The following is an 8,111-nucleotide window of genomic DNA, read 5'->3' on the forward strand; positions in this document are numbered from 1 at the left end:
GGAATAATATAATGGCATGATACACACACACAAATAATATAAAGGCATGATACACACACACACACACACTGGAATAATATAAAGGCATGATACACACACACACACACTGGAATAATATAAAGGCATGATACACACACACACACACAATGGAATAATATAAAGGCATGACACACACACACACACACACTGGAATAATATAAAGGCATGATATACACACACACACACAAATAATATAAAGGCATGATATACACACACACACACACAAATAATATAAAGGCATGATATACACACACACAAATAATATAAAGGCATGATACACACAAATAATATAAAGGCATGATACACACACACACAAATAATATAAAGGCATGATACACACACACACGAATAATATAAAGGCATGATACACACACACACACACACACACACACACACACACACACACATACACATACTGGAATAATATAAAGGCATGATATACACACACACTGGAATAATATAAAGGCATGATATACACACACACACACTGGAATAATATAAAGGCATGACACACACACACACGAATAATATAAAGGCATGATACACACACACACACACAATGGAATAATATAAAGGCATGACACACACACACACACACACACACTGGAATAATATAAAGGCATGATATACACACACACACACAAATAATATAAAGGCATGATACACACAAATAATATAAAGGCATGATACACACAAATAATATAAAGGCATGATACACACACACACACAAATAATATAAAGGCATGATACACACACACACACACGAATAATATAAAGGCATGATATACACACACACACACACACTGGAATAATATAAAGGCATGATATACACACACACACACACACACACACACACACACACACAGGCATGATACACACACTGGAATAATATAAAAATGCATGATACACACACACTGGAATAATATAAAGGCATGATATACACACACACACACACACACACACACACACACACACACACACTGGAATAATATAAAAATGCATGATACACACGCGCGCGAATAACAAAGGCATGATACACACACACTGGAATAATATAAAGGCATGATATACATACACACACACACACTGGAATAATATAATGGCATGATACACACACACACAAATAATATAAAGGCATGATACACACACACACACACACACACACTGGAATAATATAAAGGCATGATACACACACACAAATAATATAAAGGCATGATATACACACACACACTGGAATAATATAAAGGCATGACACACACACACACACACACACAATGGAATAATATAAAGGCATGACACACACACACACACACACACACACACTGGAATAATATAAAGGCATGATATACACACACACACTGGAATAATATAAAGGCATGACACACACACACACAATGGAATAATATAAAGGCATGACACACACACACACACACACACACACACACACACACACACACACACACTGGAATAATATAAAGGCATGATATACACACACACACACAAATAATATAAAGGCATGATATACACACACACACACACAAATAATATAAAGGCATGATATACACACACACACACACACACAAATAATATAAAGGCATGATACACACACAAATAATATAAAGGCATGATACACACACACAAATAATATAAAGGCATGATACACACACACACGAATAATATAAAGGCATGATACACACACACACACACACACACACACACACACACACACACACACACACACACATACTGGAATAATATAAAGGCATGATATACACACACACTGGAATAATATAAAGGCATGATATACACACACACACACACACACACTGGAATAATATAAAGGCATGACACACACACACACACGAATAATATAAAGGCATGATACACACACACACAGGAATAATATAAAGGCATGATACACACACACACACACACACGAATAATATAAAGGCATGATACACACACACACAGGAATAATATAAAGGCATGATACACACACACACACACACACTGGAATAATATAAAGACATCACACACACACACACACACACACACACACACACACACTGGAATAATATAAAGGCATGATACACACACACACACACACACACACACAAATAATATAAAGGCATGATACACACAAATAATATAAAGGCATGATACACACAAATAATATAAAGGCATGATACACACACACACACACACACACACACACACACACACACACACACACAAATAATATAAAGGCATGATACACACACACACACACACACACACACACGAATAATATAAAGGCATGATATACACACACACACTGGAATAATATAAAGGCATGATATACACACACACACACACACACACACTGGAATAATATAAAGGCATGATACACACACACACACTGGAATAATATAAAGGCATGATACACACACACACACACACACACACACACACACACACGAATAATATAAAGGCATGATACACACACACACACACACGAATAATATAAAGGCATGATACACACACACACACACACACACACACTGGAATAATATAAAGGCATGATATACACACACACACACACACACTGGAATAATATAAAGGCATGATACACACACACACACTGGAATAATATAAAGGCATGATATACACACACACACACACACTGGAATAATATAAAGGCATGATACACACACACACACACACACACACACACACACACTGGAATAATATAAAGGCATGATACACACACACACACACACACACACACACACACACACGAATAATATAAAGGCATGATACACACACAAATAATATAAAGGCATGATACACACACACACGAATAATATAAAGGCATGATACACACACGAATAATATAAAGGCATGATACACACACACACACTGGAATAATATAAAGGCATGATATACACACACACTGGAATAATATAAAGGCATGATACACACACACACACTGGAATAATATAAAGGCATGACACACGAATAATATAAAGGCATGATATACACACACACACACACACACACACACACACACACTGGAATAATATAAAGGCATGATATACACACACACTGGAATAATATAAAGGCATGATACATACACACACACACACACACACACACACACACACACACACACACACACACACTGGAATAATATAAAGGCATGACACACGAATAATATAAAGGCATGATATACACACACACACAAATATAAAGGCATGATACACACACTGGAATAATATAAAGGCATGATACACACACACACACACACACACACTGGAATAATATAAAGGCAACACACACACACACACACACACACACTGGAATAATATAAAGGCATGATATACACACACACACACAAATAATATAAAGGCATGATACACACACAAATAATATAAAGGCATGATACACACAAATAATATAAAGGCATGATACACACACACACACACACACACACACACGAATAATATAAAGGCATGATACACACACACACTGGAATAATATAAAGGCATGATACACACACACACTGGAATAATATAAAGGCATGATACACACACACACACTGGAATAATATAAAGGCATGATACACACACACACACACACACACACACACACTGGAATAATATAAAGGCATGATACACACACAAATAATATAAAGGCATGATACACACACAAATAATATAAAGGCATGATACACACACACAAATAATATAAAGGCATGATATACACACACACACACACACACACACACACACACACACTGGAATAATATAAAGGCATGATACACACACACAAATAATATAAAGGCATGATACACACACTGGAATAATATAAAGGCATGATATACACACACACTGGAATAATATAAAGGCATGATATACACACACACACACACACACACACACACACGAATAATATAAAGGCATGATACACACACACGAATAATATAAAGGCATGATACACACACACACTGGAATAATATAAAGGCATGATACACACACACACACACACACACACACACAGGAATAATATAAAGGCATCACACACACACACTGGAATAATATAAAGGCATGATATACACACACAAATAATATAAAGGCATGATACACACAAATAATATAAAGGCATGATACACACACACACACGAATAATATAAAGGCATGATACACACACACACGAATAATATAAAGGCATGATACACACACACACACACGAATAATATAAAGGCATGATACACACACACGCTGGAATAATATAAAGGCATGATACACACACACACACACGAATAATATAAAGGCATGATACACACACAAATAATATAAAGGCATGATACACACACACTGGAATAATATAAAGTTATGATACACACACAAATAATATAAAGGCATGATACACACACACACACACACACACACGAATAATATAAAGGCATGATACACACACACACGAATAATATAAAGGCATGATACACACACACACGAATAATATAAAGGCATGATACACACACACTGGAATAATATAAAGGCATGATATACACACACACACTGGAATAATATAAAGGCATGATATACACACACACACACACTGGAATAATATAAAGGCATGACACACACACACACACACGAATAATATAAAGGCATGATATACACACACACACGAATAATATAAAGGCATGATACACACACACACTGGAATAATATAAAGGCATGATACACACACACAAATAATATAAAGGCATGATACACACAAATAATATAAAGGCATGATACACACACACACGAATAATATAAAGGCATGATACACACACACACTGGAATAATATAAAGGCATGATACATACACACACACACAGGAATAATATAAAGGCATGATACATACACACACACACACACAGGAATAATATAAAGGCATGATACATACACACACACACACACTGGAATAATATAAAGGCATGATACACTGGAATAATATAAAGGCATGATACATACACACACAAATAATATAAAGGCATGATACACACACACACTGGAATAATATAAAGGCATGATACACACACACACTGGAATAATATAAAGGCATGATACACACACACACACACACACACACAAATAATATAAAGGCATGATACACACACACACACACACAAATAATATAAAGGCATGATACACACACACACACAAATAATATAAAGGCATGATACACACACACACGAATAATATAAAGGCATGATACACACACAAATAATATAAAGGCATGATACACATACATACACACACACACACACACACACACACACACACACGCTGGAATAATATAAAGGCATGATATACACACACACACACACTGGAATAATATAAAGGCATGATACACACACAAATAATATAAAGGCATGATACACATACATACACACACACACACACACACACACACACACACACACGCTGGAATAATATAAAGGCATGATATACACACACACACACTGGAATAATATAAAGGCATGATACATACATACACACACACACACACACACACACACACACACACACACACAGGAATAATATAAAGGCATGATACATACACACACACACACTGGAATAATATAAAGGCATGATACACTGGAATAATATAAAGGCATGATACATACACACACAAATAATATAAAGGCATGATACACACACACTGGAATAATATAAAGGCATGATACACACACACACACACACTGGAATAATATAAAGGCATGATACACACACACAAATAATATAAAGGCATGATACACACACACACACGAATAATATAAAGGCATGATACACACACAAATAATATAAAGGCATGATACACATACATACACACACACACACACACACACACACACGCTGGAATAATATAAAGGCATGATATACACACACACACACACACACACACACTGGAATAATATAAAGGCATGATATATACACACACACTGGAATAACATAAAGGCATGATACACACTGGAATAATATAAAAGGCATGATGTACACACAAGAATAACAACTGCAATACGTATGCACACAGGAATATGGGCCCTCATTCCGAGTTGATCGGTCGCAAGGCGAATTTAGCAGAGTTACACACGCTAAGCCGCCGCCTACTGGGAGTGAATCTTAGCTTCTTAAAATTGCGACCGATGTATTCGCAATATTGCGATTACTAACTACTTAGCAGTTTCAGAGTAGCTCCAGACTTACTCTGCCTGTGCGATCATTTCAGTGCTTGTCGTTCCTGGTTGACGTCACAAACACACCCAGCGTTCGCCCAGGCACTCCCACCGTTTCCCCGGCCACTCCTGCGTTTTTTCCGGAAACGGTAGCGTTTTCAGCCACACGCCCCTGAAACGCCGTGTTTCCGCCCAGTAACACCCATTTCCTGTCAATCACATTACGATCGCCGGAGCGAAGAAAAAGCCGTGAGTAAAATTACTTTCATCATAGTAAAGTTACTTGGCGCAGTCGCAGTGCGAACATTGCGCATGCGTACTAAGCGGATTTTCACTGCGATGCGATGAAAAATACCGAGCGAACAACTCGGAATGAGGGCCATGGCACAGACACATGAATAACATATGCACAAACACACAGGAATAACAAACAGTACAGTCACATGTCCAGTAAGAAATGTATACATCTTTGTACTTTATTATTATACAATGTGTAACTGCTCTGGGAACCTTCTTTGTCCAGTATCACTCTCTTCTACACACATACCTTACACTTCAGTCATTGGCACAGGAATAGGTCAGGGTATCTCCTGTGTCATGTGTTTGCAGTGACTCAGACACACTTTCTCATGCAGGTACACAGGGAGGAGCAGGACAGGTGTCTGCACAAGGAGTATACACACCTTCTACCAAGAGTCAGTGATTGACAGCAACAGAAACCAATTAGGGAGTTCCACAGTGCCAGCAGCGGCTCTGTCATTGGCTGTTTTTTGGGCACCCGGGAGCCAGCGGAAAAAAAGTCTCTCCTCAAGCTCCGCCTCCAAGCACGGAAGCATGGCATAATTATGGTGGCGCAGTACTTATTTAGGGTGAATCAAGCCTCAGTCAGTGCCGGTGCCTGTACAGCATGCAGGGAACACCGAGAGGTATTTTTTTACTTTTATTAATATTCCCTGTATAGTCCCAAGCTTAGTGAACAGCAAATGAGCAAACCCGTCTGTCCACTGTAGGGGATAATTAGAACTTCTCATGATATCAGTATAGTGATCCAGTCTATAGGTTATGGGCAGGTAATTCACTAAATTGCAGTGCTCTTACAGAATGGGGGTTTCCAGTTGATTGGTCCACAGATCTGTGGTCTAGCTCGTACTAGCATGGTTCAGGACACCTTCAGTAGACACAGCATGAGTATGTACTCTCCACTTTCCTGTACCACAGGTGCGAGCTCAGCTTTGACTGGTTTCTGCTTTCCAGGAGGAGGTCAGTGTAGCTGCTAACAAAACACTGCTAAGTGACAGCTATCCAGTATTTCTCTATCGTCCTAGTGGATGCTGGGGTTCCTGAAAGGACCATGGGGAATAGCGGCTCCGCAGGAGACAGGGCACAAAAAGTAAAGCTTTTAACCATGTGGTGTGTACTGGCTCCTCCCCCTATGACCCTCCTCCAAGCCTCAGTTAGGTTTTTGTGCCCGGCCGAGAAGGGTGCAATCTAGGTGGCTCTCCTAAAGAGCTGCTTAGAAAAAGTTTAGCTAGGTTTTTTATTTTACAGTGATTCCTGCTGGCAACAGGATCACTGCAGCGAGGGACTTAGGGGAGAAGGAGTCAACTCACCTGCGTGCAGGATGGATTGGCTACTGGACATCAAGCTCCAGAGGGACGATCACAGGTACAGCCTGGATGGGTCACCGGAGCCGCGCCGCCGGCCCCCTTGCAGATGCTGAAGACAGAAGATGGTCCAGAATCGGCGGCAGAAGACTCCTCAGTCTTCTTAAGGTAGCGCACAGCACTGCAGCTGTGCGCCATTGCTCCCAGCACACTTCACACGGCAGTCACTGAGGGTGCAGGGCGCTGGGGGGGGGCGCCCTG

The 8,111-nt window shown here is 39.0% G+C and overlaps 1 protein-coding gene across 1 annotated transcript in view; it reads right to left on the minus strand.

The window, feature by feature from the left end:
• The window catches only part of LOC134966157 (sacsin-like), a 247,483-nt gene extending 240,614 nt beyond the window's left edge, over positions 1 to 6,869 (minus strand). Inside the window, exon 1 of the mRNA XM_063942692.1 lies at positions 6,794 to 6,869. The gene's annotated coding sequence lies outside the window, so the exon portion shown is untranslated. The remainder of the gene's footprint in view (positions 1 to 6,793) is intronic.
• Positions 6,870 to 8,111: the final 1,242 nt, after the last annotated feature.

The sequence above is a fragment of the Pseudophryne corroboree genome, chromosome 10, assembly GCF_028390025.1.
Source record: "Pseudophryne corroboree isolate aPseCor3 chromosome 10, aPseCor3.hap2, whole genome shotgun sequence".
Taxonomy (NCBI): Eukaryota; Metazoa; Chordata; class Amphibia; order Anura; family Myobatrachidae; genus Pseudophryne; species Pseudophryne corroboree.